This window comes from Orcinus orca, chromosome 5 (assembly GCF_937001465.1).
Source record: "Orcinus orca chromosome 5, mOrcOrc1.1, whole genome shotgun sequence".
In the NCBI taxonomy this organism is placed as follows: Eukaryota; Metazoa; Chordata; class Mammalia; order Artiodactyla; family Delphinidae; genus Orcinus; species Orcinus orca.
Genome location: NC_064563.1, coordinates 105243731 through 105265241, shown reverse-complemented (window position 1 = coordinate 105265241; position 21511 = coordinate 105243731).

Genomic DNA, 21511 nt, shown 5'->3' with positions numbered 1-21511 from the left:
CTCCCATTAATACCCCAGGAGACAATACCATAGTGTTTTCTCCACAAAGCAAAAGATATTACCTTTAGTCTAAGGCCTTTGATGATTTCCTGTCCTCCCTTTTTCTGGCAGTAACATACTTTTATCTTTACCAAGCCGTTACATGAGTACAACCTATGCTATCCTGTAAATCTTTTCAATTAACTGATCCTGTGTGACTCATGAAATTGCCACACATTTGGAGCTTTTTGGATTAAAAATAATATTCTCAGAAAATTGAAATCCTAGATTTGAGTCATATTCATACGTGGGTCAAAATCACATGAACTCTGATATAAACATTGAAAAATTAAAGTAAATGCCATCACAAAAAATAAATAAATTTGTAACTTAGTGGCAGAGGGAACACTTAATCTTCAGATTTTTCATTTCTCTGTTAAAATATGCCTTTTCTGAAACTTTACCTAAATACCAAATATTCTTCCTTTGCTTACCCCTCTTTCCAAAACCCAGACTACTACCCAAAAATCCATGTATGAATTTTGATTTTTACTGTAGGAGGAGATCATTTTCATATCAGATTTATTTTAATAATTGAATGAAATTTCTTTTTAAATGGTGAAGATGGAAAACTAAGAAAACCCCAAATCTTCTTAGTTTTTTCAGTATAATGGTTTCTTTGTGTTTCAATTACCTTAGGAATTCTCAAATGATTCAATGTTACTTTACTTCTTATATACAATTATGGTCATTATTTATTTATGATTTCTTACCAAAGAGGGACCACTTTAAATCATAAATTTACATCATTCGATTATTTCATCTGTTATTATAGAGTACTTTAAAAGAGGATTCCTCCTAATCACTTTGTTTTCCAAATGTACTTTTCTGTTTGGGGGGAGGTAGTATTAAAATTGTGGCTATCCCTCAATCCTTTTAAGGTAGGCTAGGTTAGAGCCTACTCAGTTGGGTCTCTCACTGTTCTATAGTAGCCATAAATGTTTCACTTCTTTAAAATTTTGATGTGTGTTGTAAATTGAACTGTGTCTTCCCTAAACTAAATATTGAAGTCCTATTCCCCAATGCCTCATAATGTGACCTTATTTGAAAACAGGGACTTTGCAGAAGTAACGTTAAGATGAGGTCTTATGGAGGAGGGTGAGCCCCTAATCCTATTTGACTAGAGTCCTTTTGTAAAAAGGAGAAAGTTGTAGATAGAGGCACATAAGAAGAATGCTATGCGAACATCAAGGCAGAAATCAGTGATGCATCTAGCCAAGGAAATGCAAGAGTCTAGGGAAGAGGCATAGAATAGATTCTTCTCCACAGACCTCAGGAAGAACCAATCCTGATAACACCTTGATCTCAGACTTCTACCCTCCTGAACTGTGAGACAGTAAACTTCTGCTATTTAAACTCCTCGTTTGTGGTACTTTGTTACAACGGCTCTAGCTATCTAATATAATGTGTAAAATCAGAGGGTAATAAAGAGAGTTGAGTTCCTAAATGGTGATCAGGAATACAGTTTTTAATCTCTCATTTGACTACAACTGATGATACTGTGATCACAGGGAAGAGCAAAAACCAAAAGAAAATGAAAGAGGATTACTTTGCACAAGGTGGAGGTGCCCTCAAGAAATTCTGGAGGTGAAATGTGTACTTTCACAGTGGCTATGTTATAAGTAAACCACAGCATGGATTAACATGGACACTTTGACTCATTTTAAGGGACATGAAGAGAATGGAATACCACAAATGCAAGTGAAAAACAGCACTTCTAAAAATCCTTGTTTTCTAATAAATTATTGACTATTATATACTTTAGTTTAAAAGTGTTGCTTTTTCAAAATAAAAATTTAAATCAGGGAATAACTTCTAACAAATACATGGTTTTCCACTGATGAGTGGTCAATATTTTTGCACTCATGGTAAGTGAAAGGAAAGAGATTCTAGTCAGAAATTGTTTACCATGTATATTGCAATTACACTTACAGACAGGTAAAAACACAGAAATAGATCAAGTATAAGATGCATATATTTATGAAAATAAACTTAGTGAAGAATATCATGTAAATATATGTAGAATTGTACAATTCTACATGTAGAATAGATGTAGAATTAAATGCATGTTAAAATATAGTATTTATCCATTTGGTTAGATAGGTTTGGTTTATGTTGCTTATTAATTAGTGAATTTGTAGTAAGGTAAAATGCACTGCTTTATAGTAAAATGAAAAATGGGGATTTACCTATTTCAAGATATATTATTTGATTTATGAATTTTACTATTGTATTTTGATTCATATTTTTATTGATATGTGCTAAATAAATCCTGGTTTTAGTAATATAAGATGAAAATCTACATCACTGACAATTAAATGCTTTTTAAATTACAACAAATACAAATCTGCATTGACAAAGACACTAACAACAAATTTTTCACGTTAGCTCTTATGCCTTTCCAAGACATCTTAATTTAGGCTTCCCCAGAAGCATACTTGAGAAAAACATCCCAGAATCAGGTTTTTGGTTTTTTTTTACTTTTATTTATAAAGGACACCATTCCGCCCCGACACAGACATGAACACTAACACATTCTAAAAAGCGGAGCTCATTAAAAAAACGATGACAACAGAACTGGGGGACAGAGGAACTTATTTAACACCAGTCTGTGTGCCCAACTTGGGGATCACTGGGACTGTTTCCTCAGATGTGATATCTCACCTCAAAGAAAGGAGACCTTGACCTGGAGGGCCCACCCACCCACTGGGCAAAAGCTACGCCCTCAGTCTTCGGTATCATCAAACTGTCCCGTTTCAAAGAACATTTTGGAATAATGGGGTATCAGTGGAGGCGGATGGTGCCAACTGGGGTCATAGATCATGTCTCCTTGCAGGGCACAGCACACCCAGGGTCTAACCTCTTGAGACAGTGAATTTGAGAGTTGAAGGTAGGGGAGTTGTAAAAGGAGACAAGGAAGGGAAAGCTGCCAACAGAGAGTATGTTATCAAGTCAGAGGCCACTGTGGGTAACAGGGACTCACATTTGTTAGGGAAATGCTGGGTGCTGTTTTGAAATTCACATCATAAAAAGTATTCCATGTGCTGGTTGATCGACCTAAGGTATATACACTGTGGACCACTAGTCATTGTTCAGGTACAGTGTAAAATCCCTGGCTCTTTTGGCTTATAAAACAGGCACCAATAAGTTTCCTGAGTCAAAATAAAGCTATGAGGCAATGATATAAGATTATGGCAATTGCACATTGGGCTGGTATGCACCAGAATCTTGGATGAGGAATCACTGGCAAGGTACTCACAGAGTTTACCTGAGTCCATATTTCACACTGCTGTGATTCCTTCATTCACCAGGTGCATTTGTTTCCTATCCTTACAGTAACGAATTATCAACTTTGTGGCTTACAACAATGCAAATTCATTAACAGTTTTGGAGGTCAAACTCCAAGGTGGTTCAGTAGGGCTGTGCCCTTTTAGGAGTCTTTAGGGAGCAATCTGTTTCCTCGCTTTTATCAGCTTCTAGAAGCTGACTCCATTCCTTGGCTCCTGGCCTCTTTCTTCAGAGTATCACTCCAAGCTTTGGTTTAATTGTCATATCTCTTTCTCTAACTCTAACTCTCCTGCCTCCCTCTAATAAGGACAACTGTGATTACATTGGGCCCACTTGGATAGTACATAATAATCCCCCTCAAAATTCTTAATTTAATGACTTTCATAAAGTTCCTTTTACCTAGTAAGGCAACATACATAGTTACAGGTTATAGAATTTGGGTGTGGATATCTTTGAGAGTGTGGCATTTTCCTGACTATCACACCAAACTAAATTAACTCAATCCCGTTATTGATTTTTCAAGATATTGGCTTGTCATAGTTATTTTAAAAATTTACAGTCATGTTTTGTGTTGTTGGCCCTAGGTCTCAACTGTTATTCATTATTTACCTTCCCTAGAGTCCTTTCTATACTTTCTTCAGCCTTGGCTAATACTTCTGCTGGATTAGTGAGTTTCTTTTGTGAAATAATGCAGATATTCATCCCTTATACGTCAAACCATTTGTTATTATATTTTTGTCAGGCTGTGTTTGTCAAAATTACCAAATTGTGAATATCAGTAAGCATGGATTTCAAAGAATGGCACCAGTGAATACCCTAAGTCCCACACATAAATCTACTTATGGCCATTGTGTAGAAGTAACCCTACTGCTTTATGTTAATTAGGACAATTATCCCTACCAGTAGAGTAATTATTTTCTTTGCTTGTTGGAATACTGGCAATAGAAGTCCAAATGCCTAACTACACTAATAGCATTAAGCATACAATGCCTTCTGGGGAAAGCTTTCTGCCCCTGTGAGCCAGGATATCTAGTCCAGCAGAGCCAAATTTTGTGGTACATCAAGCAAAAGTTACCCAAGTGGATCACAGGAATGATCATATGTACACCCCTTGGGTTTCACCTGTATATTATACCAGTTGGAAATCAGGAAAATCAAATAGCCACAACTTAAAGGTATTTTTCACTCCTAGATGGACAGTGCCCTAGTCTTAGCTATATTTTTTAAGACTTTATTTCTTTAGAACAGCTTTAGCTTCAGAGTAGGAAGGCACAGAGGTATCCTAATACTACCTGACTCCACACATACATAGCCTTCCCCATTGTCAACATGCCCCACCGGAGTAGTACATTTGTTACAATTGATGAACCTATATTGACACATGTTAATCACCTAAAGTCCACAGTGTACCTTAGGGTTCACTCTTGGGTTTGGACAAATGTATAATGGCATGTGTCCATCATTATGAAATCATACAGAGTATTTTCACTGCCCTAAAAATCCTCTGTGCTCCACCTATTTATCCCTCCCACTCCCCAACCCTCGGCAATCACTAATCTTTTCTACTGTTTCCATAGCTTTGCCTTTTCCAAAAGTTGTATAGTTGGAATCACACAATATGTAGCCATTTCAGATTTCCTTCTTTCACTTGGTAACATTTAAGTTTTCTCCTTGTATTTTCATGGCTTGGTATTTTTTAGCACTGAATAATTACTATCTGATGTGCCAGTTTATTTATCCATTCACCTATTGAAGGACATCTTGGATGCTCCCAGTTTTGGCAATTATGAATAAAGTTGTTATAAATATCCATGTGCAGGTTTTAGTGTGGACATAAGCTTTCAATTCCTTTGGGTAGATACCAAGGATGTCTCATGTGAATTTAATTCTTAGACCAACCAGAAGAAACTAAAATGGCAGAAGAAAATTTCATCCTCCCTGAGAATAGTGTTAAACTGTATTCTTTTTAATGTGATGAATTAGCTTTTGAATAATGTGTTTAACACCTAAAAACAATAGAATTTATTCTTAATTGATACTTGAATATTATAAAAAAAATCAGGCAACCAATATATAAAAAACATACATTAGTATTCATCAACAGAGACAATTCTCTTCATAATGAGAAAAATCTCCCTAGCAGTTTTGTAGTATTTAAAATATTTCACTGACAGAAATTGTTTTATTATTACAGTAATCTTTGTGAAAGAATAGTTTTTCTTTGAAAAATTCCACACATCATTAAAAGTAATGATGTACATTAAAAGTACATCTCAGAGCAAACCAGTAATTCTGCCACAATTTAGGCATTCTCAGTGTATGGCCACCTGATGAACCAATCATGAATTGGCAATGTATTTAAGCATCTTAAATAACTGAATAGAGCAAGGTTTTTCATTCTAATCCTGATGTCTCTGATCTTAAAAACGCTTCTTTATATCTGTGAATACAAGCTACGTTCACTATTGCTGAGTGATCAATATTAGCTTGTTGAAATAAATGCCAATTTTTGTAAATGGCAAATAAATAATATGGATTCTTCTCACAATAATACTTGGCCATGTAAAAATTATTTATAAGTAAAATCTTTTTTTAACTTCTATTGGTAGTGGCCATCCTTCTTCATCTCATAGTGCCTTTGTTCAAAGAATGGTTTTAATTTTAACTAGTTATGTTTCCATTGCTGAATATCTTGTTACCTTCAGCATCCAGAACCAATTGGATTTATTCTTTAGCATTTCTTCATAGCCCTGCTCCAATTTATGTTAATTAATTAAAGAAAACTCTAAAATTTAACCTCTAAGTTTATATTGACCAATACTTGTACATATTTTATTCTATCAATAGATTTATTGAGATAAATGACTACTGATTTTTAAAAATCATGCTAAGGTGTTGTTTTGATTCAAAGGAGACTGGCCTTCTTTTTGCATTTTCCCAACTACCTTCTTTTTAACTGATACCTAATGTATAATTTTATAGCTCTATTTACATATACACCTTGGCATTCTAAGAGTAGTTAATTGGCTTCTAAGAGTACAGAGGATCAGTTGTTAGGTGTGAAAGAATGAAATACTGGTGTCAGATTGACTTATTTTGATTAATCTATGTAAAATAGGTCTGTTTTAGAATGTAAGATTTATTATTATTCAGGTATGGTGAGGTCAAGAGATCAGGCAATAATTGCCCAATTGCCCTTGAAGAGATCATTTATGAATCAACCTGCTTTTATTTTGAGGTAGAGGGAGTCATACCCTGTCATAAAGGGTCACACAATAGAAAACAGGGATGTTGATCCAGGCAGATAGAATGGGGAACTGCAAGAGAGACTTCATTGTGGTTTTAGAGGAAAGGAATAGGCCAGGCAGAGTAAGCAGTCTAAGCAGGTTTAGCATTATCTGGTTTGGATAATTTCAGCCAACTCTAGGGTGTAGGGACTGTTGCTAGTTGTCTGATACCTGGCCCTGAGGTGATTAGGGAGGGGAATAATGACTGAAGTGCAAGAGTCAATAAAGGAGAAAATTGGAAGCTATGGGCCTGTATTGTTCATTTTGTAAATGAAACACAGGTTCACTGGAGAGTCATTTGCTTGCCTGGGAATTGGCTAACTCTGGGAAGTCAGAAAGGTCCCAGATGTCAAAGCATCAGATACATAAAGTAGAAAACATGGTTAATACAAGGTCCACACTGTCTCCATATTTTTGGCATATGACTTGCAAAACTGAAGCAGAAGTTTTTACACACTTCCTTAATTGTTACAAATGTTTTTGAGTAAATTTGTGTTATTTTTATGTGTATTATATGTGTGTATGAGCACGTGTGAGTACATATGCAAGTGTGTGTGTATGTATGTGTTTTAATACTGTATATCTGTCCCACTAAACAATGAAATTTATTTTGGTGTTCAACATAAATATTTATCTCAATGGTGTCCTTAATATTATTCTCAATAAGTATAATATTTCTATATTGATAAATTATTTTCAGAATAAGCAAATTCTTTTAAATTCATTTATAACTCGAATACCCCTTTGTGTTCCAATTACTCATGGTCATCTTTACTTTAAAAGTTTTAATAACTATTTTGAGTACCCTTTTTCATTTCCTTTTTTAACTTCTATTTTTGAGGCCCTGAAGGCAGGGTGGGGGTGGAGGAGTAACATAACTCTAGTCTCCTTTTTCACCAAAATCCTGCTTCTATCATATGTTTGATCCTTGCTCACTATTTCACCTTCTGTGGCTGCTGTCCTGTCTCAGCTGAGTATGGTTTCCATTTCATTACCCAAAACAAGAGCTATATAATACTCTTATAATAGTCTTTATTGAAGGTTTGGTGATACACAGGGTATATACTGCACGTAACTAGGAACAACTTTAGGTTGAAAGGCAGATATCACTGTTTTCAGAATTAACTGCTTGTGTCTTATCACAAGGAACCCTGGGGAATTTCTCCTTTCTCAACTCCATAGAGCCCTAGCTCACTAATTGTCCATTTCTTCAAATTTCAGTCCCTCAACCACCCCCCACCACTGCCCTAAATAGCTTACTTTGAAAACATAATATTCTATCAATTATGCAGATCAAATTAAATCTTTTTTTTGTGGGGGGGGGGATCTAAAGGTGTACCCAAGGAAATCAGTCATGTGAACTCATCACCAACAATAAGAATGCCAAAAACATCACTATAACAAAGACAGGGAAAAAAATCAAGATGTTTTCATAAAGCAAATGTCTATCTATCTCTTTCCATCTTGTGATTATAACAACTAAAACTCCAGCCAGTTTTTAAAGTAACATTCCCCCCTCCAAAACAGTATGTATTATATAAAATTTGCCATTGGATATAACATATAGTACTGAGAACAAAGTTAACCTAGAAACAATTCACAAATGTCACGCCTTCACTTCTGAGGGATTTGAACAGGAAAAACTTAATTATGAATAAGTTCAAATCAAATGAATTTGGTCCTGGAGGTCCTGGAACATTTTTCCAGTTTGATCTCTCTATTATTGCCTCTCAGAGCATCTTATAATTTTTTTCATTATAGGACTTTTAGTAGCGTGCAAATATAATTTTGTGTTAATATTTTTTTTTAATGTCTCTCCTTCGCTAACTTTGAGCACCATTGAGTAGAGGTAACCTGTCCTACCCACCGCTGTATTCCCATTGCCTGACAGAGTATGTGGCACGTAGAAGGACTCTCTTAATAAATGAAGGAATGAAAGTTTGTGGGTTGGAGGATATATGTGTTCATCAAACTACTGTTTTAATAATCAAAACTACCATTTACTGAGGACATAATGCATGTCAGGAAATAAGTTGAGTCTTTTACACTCATAGAATATATTTTAATTTTGACAGCAACTTCATAATTATTATTCCCAATTTGCTGGTGGAACACAGGTAGAGTTAATAAAATGTTGCCGGGTGGTGACCAGGTTAGGACTTGAAACAGATTGGTACACTCCAAAGCCCAAGCCCTATATTTTCTTTTGTTTTTATGTATGTGTTTAAAAAGTTACATATAAATATTTTTTTAAGAAGTTGGATATTAAATCTCCTTTTTACTTTCCTGATGTTTTATTTTCTTTAAAGTCTTCAACAAAGGCTGATCTCCCAGTCAATCTTCAAATTACCCTTACAGAATTTGAAGTTATTTGTTATACATACTTCTCACTCTATCTAAAATACTCTCTGCTGTTTTGTTAGTAGAATAAGCAGAAAATGGAGCCACACTCTGGTTTATTTATTTTCTTTATACTCAGAAGAACATGAAGCTTATCTTTACTCTTGTGATCTCAAACCTTTGGGAAAATTATAAGTAGGTGATTTCCCCAGAAAGGTCAAGAATCACTGACAGAAATGAACTTGTATTGGATAACTTTGACCAAAGTTTCAGTGAGGGTATTCCCTAAACAGCTGTGCTGTCAAGTATCTTGTCATGTCCTCAAATTGATTTCAGAATTAAGGAGCCTTGGATATCATCTGGGAAATGCTAAAGTGAGGGGTTAGTTTCCCAGCTCCAAGGAGGATCTAGTCTTCAGCATTATACTTCCTTTACTAAATAATTTATACTGATTCAGTTTCAATTATCTTTCTTTGACTAAGATATAGTGTTGCCAATAGTGGTAAATTTGAAGATTTTTATTTATTTTATTATTATATCAGTGTATTTTACCTAAAGACATAATGAGATTTTATTTTGATTTTTCCTATTGTTAATGACCATTATCCTAATTTCAAACAGTGTCTCTGGATTATTTTTGAGTGGAAAAACACGTGTCTCTGAAAACTTCTTGTAATCTTTAAAATACATCTTGAAGATGCTGAATAAGCAATATTAATTTACTGATTTTAAATTAAATTTATATTTATTAATATTAAATTGTATTTAAGATTGTCAAGATGGCCATGCTCTTACATTTGCATTATAAATGGTACAATGCCACTTATTTTCTCAGCATTAATAGCTTATATTGTCTTTTAAGACAATATTACAAGCATAGGGCACTGTTACTATCTAAAATGGATTTACAAATTCAGTAAAACTAACAAACATGACTTTTATGTAAAATTGGCTATTCAGGTATGCTAAAGTCTCCCTCAGCATAAATCAGTCAGATCACATGGCAAAGCACACTATTCCTGAATAATCAGCTTGAATGGCCAGATGATACTATTTAATCTATTTTTGCTCATTTTTAATGTCAATGGCTCTATTAAAATTTTTTTTAAGTATTTTATATCCAGTTTGAGAAACCAGATTATTTGACAATGCCATAGTAAAGCTAATCATTTCAGAAATAATTTTCTGAAATACCTATGAGTAAGAATACATTATTTTGTTTAATATGTTTGTTGTTACCTCCTCACTATTCTTTCAGTCTCTGAAATAATTTTTCATCTCTTTTCTTTTCTACTGTAAAAACAATGTTAAATATTTTTAAGCCATTGTTTTTGAGAACTATGGAACTATTTACTCAGTTTCACCAATTCAGTATTTAGATATTGCCTTAATATAATGCAGTTAACACGAAAATCTGGCATCTACATAAGTCTGGCATAATATAGGCGCTAACTGTATCTCATCTGTTCATATACTTACTGTCTTGTTCATTTCCTCTCATCTTATTTTATATACACATAATTTCCTGTGTTTTATTCAATTGCGCATGGATCACTCCTGAATACTGAGTATGTATTAGGTCACCTAAGGAAAACCTAATTAAGTTCCACAAATTCCAAAAATTAAAAAAAAGTCTCTGATCACAAGGCCATGAACTATGTATTAATAACAAAAGAAAAAAAATGATTCTTCTACTTTGAAATTTCTGATCTCTTCACTAAGTGACTTCTGGAAGAAACACAAAATATAAACTGAAATGGAAGAATTTCTTAAAAAAAAGGATAAAGAGAAAATTACATCTCAATTTATTAGGAGCATTTAAAAGAATGATATTGGGAAAATTTTATTGTTAAATAATTTTAAATAATTTATCAATGGAAGATGAAGATTAAATAGCTCTATGCAAATAACTATAAAAACCTAGATGAAATGACCTAATAATATCACCCATACAGGTGACATATTAGTTATAAGAGGAAAATTATACCTTCAAAATGGAGAGACCTGTGGATATCAACTTAATCAAGTGATCAAAATTAGCACTACTGATAATAGAAACCATCTGACATTTATGTGCCCTCTGATGTGATGCAATTGGAGACACAAAAAATCTTGTTTACAGTAGTCTTGCAAAGTATATTTGTGTGTGTGTGTGTGTGTGTGTGTGTGTGTATTGTGTTGTGTTCTAAATCTAATGCTGAAATAATCAGATACAGTAAATATAATACCTTCTGTAAGGCAATGCTCTAGACTATTAAATATTTTCAACGTCATAAAAGAATTACAAAAAGAAAAAAATGTATATATACATACATATTGACTATACACTAAACAATTCATATATGTGTGTGAGTATAAGTGTATACATATTTATTTATTTATTTATTAGTGCTAGATTTCCTGGGAGTGATTATGGTATTATAGTAATGCACAAATGTATTCTAAAGAATTGAATGGAAAAATATAATGAAGTCTGCAAATTACTCTCAACTTTTTAAGCAAAAAGGGAAAAAAAGATATAGATAAATATATAGGGACCAAATATAGCAATATCTGGCAAATTGTTAATTTGTGAATCTGTGTGAAGGATATCCAAGTGTGTAACGTGCTTTCAAATTTTTTGTAGGTACAAAAATTCTCAAAATAAAAAGCTGAGAAAAATTGAACAATCTAAAATAAAATAAAATGTCAATTACTGGTATAAGTTTTTCATGATATATTAAAACATGTATCCTTAAAGCATACAGTATTTGTTAGAACCATAATTATGATATAATTTACAGATTTAACTGACCATGTTCTCTCTTTCTGTACACACGCACACACACACACACACACACACACGTACAAACATGCCATAATTAAACTTGAAATATGCAGCATTATAATCTTGTTTTATTTTCTCCATCTTAGAAATACTGATTGATACTGATTGGAGAGCAGAAAAATTGGATGATTATTTTCACCTTAATAAAGAACTCCTATTGAGTAAAAAATAAATGTGTACTATCGAAAAGCTAAAGCATAGCTAAAGACAATCAACAGTATTTGAACTAACAAGCGTCAAATATAGCTAATGGTATAATCAACACTCTGAAAAGGAGGTTCATTAGGGAGTGCTTGGATTAAGGTCAATGAGTGTAGGGCAGCATTTGTGTCATTGTGACAATGTGCAATCCTGTCACTTAATCATTCCATTAGAAACGAAAGGTAGGCAGGGGTTCCCTCCTCTTACTTTTTATAGCTGGAGTCATTATCAGTCCATATTGGGGCTAAGTGCTTATCCACTTGAACTGTTCCTTTCAATTCCCAAATGCCCACACTAACTTTCAGTTAGCAGTATGACTTGACATTTAAACACAAAGATCTCAAAAGTCTTCTGAAAGAGTTTATCTCATTAAGATTGGCTTAAAGAAAACAATTTTGATGAATTTAATATGTAGCACTTATTTCCTTCCTGGAACCCATTTTGCCCTTTTTAGGATTCATATAGTAGCACTACTACGCAAAAACTGCACATCTAGACACCAAATCGTGTTAACATATGTCACAATAACTAAAACTCAAAAACCTATGTCATTTACAAATATTTCACAGCAACTGAAGGACATTAATATTTTATATACTGTCACATCCCTTATTGCATGCAATTTTCCTTTATTATGAGATAAACATTCTAGCTAGACGATATCTATCAATAAATAAAAAGTAGCTACTAAGAGAAAAGAATATCAAAATCAGACATAGTGTGAATGAAGACAATGAAAAACTTCCTTCAAATATAATACCTTCATTTATACTGAGAAATTTTCCACTAAAATTATATTATAAATTATATACTTTCTGGTTACATAATAAAGTTTTTTAAAGGTATTATATGCCAGCAAATACATAGTTAATAATACTCAATAATATTCTTATTGTTACTATTTTGTGGCTTAGGGCTTTTTTGAATTGTAAATCATGTCTAATAGTCAGCGAAGAAGAAGCCCAAGCATTATAAGTATCCAACTCGGTTTATTACGGCAACAAAAAAAAAGAAGAAAAGAAAGAAGAAAGCAAGAAAAACAACTTTAACAGACCCTAACATTGCATTTTTCAAGTTGAGGAAACCAAAGTTCAAAACAAACAAACAAGAAAAACCAGCTGGCATATTTTACTACATTTGAAGATATCGACTAGAGGTGTATAATAAGGACTGCCCAAATCATGTAGAGAAATTAAATGTCACTAAATGGTCCTGTAGTTCTGATTCAGTGTGTTCTATTTGAGTAGATCTGAGAACTATGGGGACCTAGAAATATTGTAGCAGACTTACTGAAATACATCAAATATATTTGATTGAAACTTCAGGTTTCAAAAAACTTGACCAGATACATGCAACTTGTTTTAAAAAGTACTGTGTTCATAATGCTCGATTAAATTATATGAAATTCTAGGATTCACTTATCATCATACTAGCATTTCCCTATCTATTGATTCCAACTTTGTTTTACATTCAGCTACCTCTCTTCTTTCAAATTTTAATTACCTTTCTTAGAGGACAAGTAAATTAGCCAATTTGGCTGTGGAGTCACTAGAGAGGGCTCTGTCTTAGCTTCAGTTTCTGCAGGTTTATGTGATCAGTGATGATAAAACACCTAACATCTATATTTTTATTCCAGAAAAAAAACAAATTTTATCCTCTGCATTCATATGACACTCTGAAACTACTAGCATATCTTTTGACTTATACATTTAAAAGTTATTGCAATACTTTGGTTGTAGTTCAAAAATGAAATTCTGCAATTTACGTCTGGGTATATTATAAAGTTACTCTTTCTCCCTTCCATATTTCTTGTTTCTCTGTACTGCCCCAATTTCTTTATTTAAATGTTTCATTTATAAAGTTTGATTACATATTTTATTATTACAAAAGATTGGCTATTGGTCCTCAAAGATTGGTTTTAAGTATCCCAGTGAGGCAGAATGGAATGACTTGGGTGCTGGGTTCTGTTTATCACCACTTACCCATGGTTTTCTTTTAAGATTTAAAGAATTTTTCCCTCTTGTTCTTCTATTAGGCTAAAAGCAGTTGAAAGCCGGAAGAAAAATCCTTCCTGTTCCAGACATACTTGACAAGTAGAACAATTAAATTCATACTTACTGAGTGACTAATCTTACTGGTTTTCCACAAGTCCACCAATCCAGATAGTCTCATGATGTTCACTTCTTTAAACTGTCCAATGAATGATTTCTGTCAAATGAATCATGAAAAACATATTTAATTGTATGTATATGTGCCATGAAACAATGTTGTCAGTCTGTGACACACACAGAAGAGGAAGGTCGGTTCATCAAATACCATTTTTTAATTCACACCTCTTACCTTTGTGCCTGATTCATATGAAATACTAAACAAATATTGAATAAAAGAATGGATTAATGTTTTCCCTGATTTCATGGTCACTCCATCAGAAGTTTCCTCCTCTTTTATGAATGCTTACATTATTTTTACCACTAACATTTTAATGTGTTGCTTCGTACTGATGTTAACTGCATATTTTACTATCAGTTTATTACTATTATTTGTACTATTACTATTTCTATCCTATAGTGTATGATCTACAAGTAATCATCACTCACCATTTTATAAACCATAGTTTATAAATTATGATGTGCATATAGAATAATAGAGTTTAAGTTTAATAAAATGTCCATATTTCCTTACAGAATAATAAAATACTGTCTTCTTAATTATATCAGGCCCCTGAATCAGGGAGTTTGTTTGGATGGAGATCCCAAGAAGCACTAATGGGGATATTTGGCAGTGAGTCAGGAAATGGAAGGAAGTCAATGAAGGATTTGTTATTAGCAGATTATTACTATATGCAGTAGAAGCTTGACCTTAATGTGGACATTTGGGATACATGAACAAGATGCTTCAACATTATGCTACTCCAAAGGAGAAAACTGCCATATGAGTCCTTCAAATGTGGCCTGCATTAGACTAGTGATTCCAAAGGGACATGGATTGAACACCAAGAGTATCTGCAATAATATCTAAAAAATGGGGAACTCTTCTTATTTTTTAGAGTCAACAGAAGGTATAGTAACTTAAAGAGAGAAGAAAAGCTGTGATTACAATGACCCTTCAACTCTAAGGATCTTAAAGTTCACAGCAGGGGAGCCAACCTGCTTGATTTGCAAAGATAAACATTCAATTTAGAGGGCTAATTGTGATTAATAGCAGCATAACATACTAAACTTACTCCTGTCCTGATTATTTTCATATTTGCCTATTTCTATACCAAGACAAATTCCATTAGAATTTAATTAATTGAATTTTAATTATTATTAATAATATAATTTTAGTACTTATATGTCATTTAATTTAGCCTTAAAAGTTCCCCTTTGATGGTAATGGACTAAGAAATAGAAAAAAGCTAACCACATTTTTTGAGTAACATTGATTTTCCTTGCCTTAATATCACAACTTTGCATAATAATAATAATATTGAAATAAGAGTCAATATGCTTCAGTTGAATCTCATTTGCTTAGGTGAGTTATTAAAAGTGATTTCTTTTTAACAAAGTCTTGCTGATTTTCATAATGGCTTCACTTTAGAATTTATCTGAAACAATTAACACTTTTTGCTCTTAGCTCTAATTGAGCTAGCTTTTCACCATTCTGTGTATTTGAACAAATAAACAACAACAAAAACTGAATGCATACATAAGTTTTTTCCATATTTCTATTATTATCATGCCACATAATATTATAATTATCTCTTTATCTGTCACCCATTTTTACTTGACAATAGGTGTCATAGGAACAACATCATTTATTATTATTCTCTGCAACTTCAGCATTTGATGTAGTTACAGGTTCCAAATAAGTAATGGATAAATAATTATTGAAAAACAGAAAGAATGGATAACTAACAGCCACTTTAAATCTGACATTTAAGTGTTTTATGTTTTTATTGAAATAGAAGATCTGTGGGTTTGGTTTGAGAATTATTGCCTGTCTGTGACCAAAATCAAAGCCTAGAATTTATCTAGGTGAAAAAGAAATTATTTTGCTGGTACCCAGTTTAAAACACAATTTAAATATATGGACTGTTCAGATGAGTCAACTCATAGGCAATACAGATGTTGACATTCTGTGCCAAAGCATCCAGTTGAATATGAAATGGTTATGTGTTACCCTGTAGACAAAATTACTTAAGGGGTGCAAATTGGCAGTGGAATGTACCTAAACATATCTTTTCTTTAGCCTGTAGAGTGTTTAAAATTCTTTGAATTTAAATAGTTGTAGCTGGGATAATGTCCTTTTTTTCATCTCCAACACTACCAGTCTATATTGGAATGTAAATTCTAAAGCTGCTTCCCAGACTTCCCTAGCTTACTTGGTCATTGATGTCATCTGAGTTTGTAAGTTTGTAACATCTGAATACTATGCAATGCCAAACAACTATTTACTACTTCGCCCTAATGCCTCATTTTAACAGACTTAACCTGTGGTTTTCATGTCACCTAAACAAATCCTTGCTCCACAGCATTTCCTTGCAAATATATTTAAAGTTTATTTCATGTCATTTTCTAAAAAGCAGTTTCATAGATCAAAATACAATAAAATATACATACTGCAAAAGTAACTGCAATACTAAAAATATTTACCAAATACAACTAAGGAATAAAAACATCAAGGTGAATTTCCTCGTTTTTAATGTATCATATCCAAATACTTTAGATATTCTTGTTCTCAACTGGATTGATTTTTGATCCCAGAGGACATTTGGCAGGTCTGGAGACTTTTTGATTGTCACATCTGGGAGGGGGATGCTACTGGCATCTAGTAGGTAGAGATCAGGAATGTTCTTAAAAATCCTACAACGCACAGGACAGCCCCTTTCCCCAGCCTGACAAAGAGTTATCCAGCCCATAATGTTGATGATGCTGAGGTAGAGAATCCCTGCTATCCAGTAGATAACATCAGGTTATTTATTATGTTTGCCAAGTGTCTAATCCTCCATGCAGCTCTTTGGAGAAACAAAAGAAAACCACAATTCTCTCTTTATAATTACCATCTATGCAAGAAGAATAAACTGATATACAGAAAACAATAAGACAATCCTTCATTACAAACCAGTTATGCTGAATGATCGATAGTAAGGTAGATCTATCCTTTACCTAGAGAAAATTAAATGTTGAGAACCTTAATACAAACTGAATCTTTTTTCTCCCTTAATAAAAACTGTGGAAGACAAAACTGCTGGTATTGTTTTAGCTGCTCAAAAATGCCAGCATTTTTGCAGCTCCCTGTGCCTTTACTTCATGGGCTCCAGATGGCTGCTGTGTCTTCAGGTGGGAAGAATGATGGAAGGGGGGAACAAAGGCAGGGGTGGTGGTGGTGCCAATCATTCTCTTTTATCAAGAAAAATGAACACTTTCCCAGAAGCTCCCAGCCTACTTCTGCTTACATTTTAGTAGCCAGAGTTGTGTTGCATTGTAAGGGAGGCTGAGAAAGCATTTATTCCGATTTTTAACCTCAGTAGTAAAGTAACAGTGAAGAAAGTAGTTGAGACCGTGTTGAGTTGATCACCAAAAGAAGCTTCTGCTACAAATAGATATATTTGTGCCATAGTTACAGAAGGAATGAAAGTACTGCTTTCAACTGAAAAAGAAAGTGGATCTGAATTCTATGCCAATGCTTATCCAAAATGGATGATATAAAGGATAAAAGCAAGACAACTTCCCACACAAGCACCACAGACCCAAAGCTTGGCAAATTTGTAATTATAGAAAACATTGTGTCTTTGTTCTTAATCTAAAGCAAAAGGACAATGTGAAAATGTAATACATGTTGAACTGTTACATATTTATTAATACTTTAAAATGAGTTTTGGAATTAACTTGACCAACTTACCTTTCAAGAAAGGTTTGTATTTTTCCTTCATAAGACAAAAATGAATATTTTATAATAAGATTTAATCAACTGTCAATCAATCTTAATCTCTTAATTGTGTTATTGTTTCTTGTAATTGGCATTAACTATATATGTCAATCTGTTAATAAACATATGTTCTGGATTTTTAAAATAGTCAACCCCGTGGTTCAAGGGCAGCATGTAGTCCCATATCAAGCCCTTTGCTTATGAAGGACACACAAAGCCTCATGTCTGCATTTTGTTATACATCTGTTTCCTGTTTTCTATATCTCAGGGGAAAAACAATCTCATCTCAGGATCCCACTGGCATAGGTTATTACTCAGTGGAAAAACAGCTGTAATGACTCCAAAGACAAATAAAAAGGAAGATGATAAAGGTCATAGCCACTGTTAGGAGTCTTACTCCCACAGGCAGTGCAGGTTCTGTAATATCAATCAGTTTCCCAAAAGGGTTCACTTTGCTGATGCCTCCTGTGGTGTTGCTATGGCCTTCGTTACTAGGGAACTACCCAGTCAAAACCATTTCCTAAAGGAATGGCCTGGTGTCAGTGCTGAATCATGACCTGAGAAGAGTAGTAATATTATTTAATACTTCCCAGAGGCTACCAATCCATGTTCTTCTTTCAGCTCAGTCAGATTAAAAAAAGAAAAAGAAAGTGTTCAAAACAGGAGTCAATTTGAGATAGCCTCAAGTAAAAGATTTGTGTGCCATGTTGCTAAAACATTTTATATTTTAGCACTGTCAGTCCTTGTAAACCTTATCAAGAAACGAATGCCATTATCAAAGATTTGGGGACATAATACTTATTTGAAGACAGGAGAAAATCTTTCACATTAACTGTATCTAAAGGATGCTAATGTTAAAACAAAAGGTGGACAAATAAAGTTATAACTCTAATTAGTTATAAAGAATTTAAGAAAAAATTATTAATTATTGATTCATTTTGGCTATCTTGTAAGAACTCTTTCATTTATACTCCATAATGTAAACATTTAAAAAATAAAATTACATCTAAAAGAATCTGTGCTCTCTGATCCTACAATTCTTTCAAATGAAATATGGTTCTAGCTCATGAAACTGTTCACTATACATTCTTACCCAGCACAAAAATAATCATAACCATCAGAGATCATTAACAATGGGTCATCTGATAATCAGAATTCAAAATAACAACACATTTGGCAGTACTGAAACTCACTAGCTTTTTCATACAAATCATGAACATTAGAATCTCAACTAATAATTCTTCACATCTGATTACATTTAACAACATTTTAAATGTCCCATTTGAACTTATATAATAGTCACAAAACAACTTCATAGACTGAAATATTCTGATAAAAAGCATCTGCTTTAAGAGCCTCTAAATTTTATTGTAGTTTCTACAGTTAGGAGACTTTTAATTAACAAGGCCATAACTTTATAAGAGGACAAAGCTAGTTTTTTACTCCTTATTTTCATCTTTAAAAAAATTCAAATGTATTTGAAAATCATGGCAATTTAGCATATTTTTCATTAATATAGTTGGAAAACTAAGCATAGATCAAGTTTAAGAATTCTGTGCTTCAGAACAGATTGAAATTATTTAATGGAATGAACTAGTTCCTGTGTTTTGTTTATATTTATGTTTTTAATGCATTTTGTTTTCTTTCAGCTTCTCTCTTTTCCAAACTTTCTAATAAAAAAAGGGAAAGGTTTATCTTTTCCACAAAAGAGTGTCAGTTGAATAATAAAAAGAAATATGTAGATTTCAATAATTTAAAGGAAATTTATATTTGTAGAAGACCCCAAAAACTGGGGAAATAAAAATGCTTTCAATAAAAGTTAAATATTAATTAGATTACTGGAAAAATTATTTACTACTATTCATTCTTAATTTATTTTAATACAATACTATGGTGTTGGTCACTTGGAGGAAACCTACACAAAGTATTTTGGTCCAGTAAGGTATAGCACAAATTAATATGTAATATCAAAGTTTAAAAATACTACCATTAAACTTAAACTAGGTAGTTATTCTTCTGACACAGTCGCTTTGAAAAGTGGCCACCAAATGTGTTTTTTAAGGTAAGCTGGAAATAGAAAGTTAAATTTAAATTCAACTGTGAAGCGGTTTTTGTTGTTTGACTTTTCTTCTATGCTTATCTTGCTATAATAATGTTCATTCTACTCTTAATTTCTCTAATGATGCTAAAAAGAGATTATTTTATTAGATAACTTTAATAAAAACAGTGAGCTTAATGTATTTGAGAGAATAATGTTCAGAGTAGGGTTTTATGTATATAGAAAGAATTCCTACTATGAATGTTTTTTACGCAACTATTATTTTATATTGAGGTGAAAGTAGCAAAATGGGAAGAGTATGTGTTTTGTGGTCAAACTGAAAGTGAATCCAACTTTTTGTCTGCCAGAAAGGATGGTTGGAGTCTTTATTTGTAATTAGAATAATATTTTATAGCATTATTATAATCAAATATGCATGTAAAATTATTACACATATTAGGCATTTACATTTGCTGTGATATCTCCAAGCTATATGACATATAAATAATTAACTCATCTTAATAGCATTCCGAAATTTAGTAAGTAAATTAGATTTAATGTATAAGCAAAGATATTTAAGCACTGATAAAGGGAACTTGTAAGATTTCAATAAGCATATGAGCATGGATTAATCTTGATAATATATTTTTGCAACATGCTATTTGTGATAGAATAATTAGCATAGTGATTAAATTAGAAAACACTAATGGCTGATATGAGACACGCTTTTGTTTCTTTTCTGCCAAAGCTCATGTTGACTTAGTGTATGTATCAAAACAAACAAACAAAACAAAATTATGGTTACCAAAGCAGGGGGAGGGACAAATTAGGAGTATAGGATTAACAAATACAAACTACTATGCAAAAAAACAGATAAGCAACAAGGATTTACTGTATAGCACAGGGAATTATACCCAATATCTTGTAATAACCTATAATGGAATATAATATACAAAAAAAAATCCCCAGATCACTATGCTGTACACCTGAAACTAACATAATATTGTAAATGAACTATACTTCAATTAAAAAAAATCCCCACAATGTTACATCTATTAGCAGGAAACACTTTTCTGCTCTTCTCTTGACAACAAAACTGCTCATAATCATTGAATAATTGATTGTAGTTCCCTAAGATGTTTGGTCCTACCAGCAGAGCTTATTTCAGAGGCCTGATAGGAACGTTGGCTCTCACTTTCAATGAGCTGCCCACAAGGTAAGGTCTTAATGTAATGAAAAGAAAAGAAATGACTTCAGGTTTATGTCAAAGAGGAATTATTTCGGTGGGATACCTACTCGTATTCTCAAATCCTATTGCTTCTCACAAAAGCTTGGATATAAAATACAGGATTTAAGAAAAAAATATTTCCAATGTCAGTTTATTCTTTAAAATGTGTTGTAGCCAACTTTGATTTATTGTCATTTGCACAGATCACTCATTACTTTTAATTTAGAGGCACATGAGTAATTGAACTCAACTCCATCTATCCTTGCTCTTTGAAGATAATATTTTAGGGAGTTTTAGGTAGCTACTTCAGGGAGTTTCGAGCAGCATCTTTTAGCTCAAAGATCAGATGCATA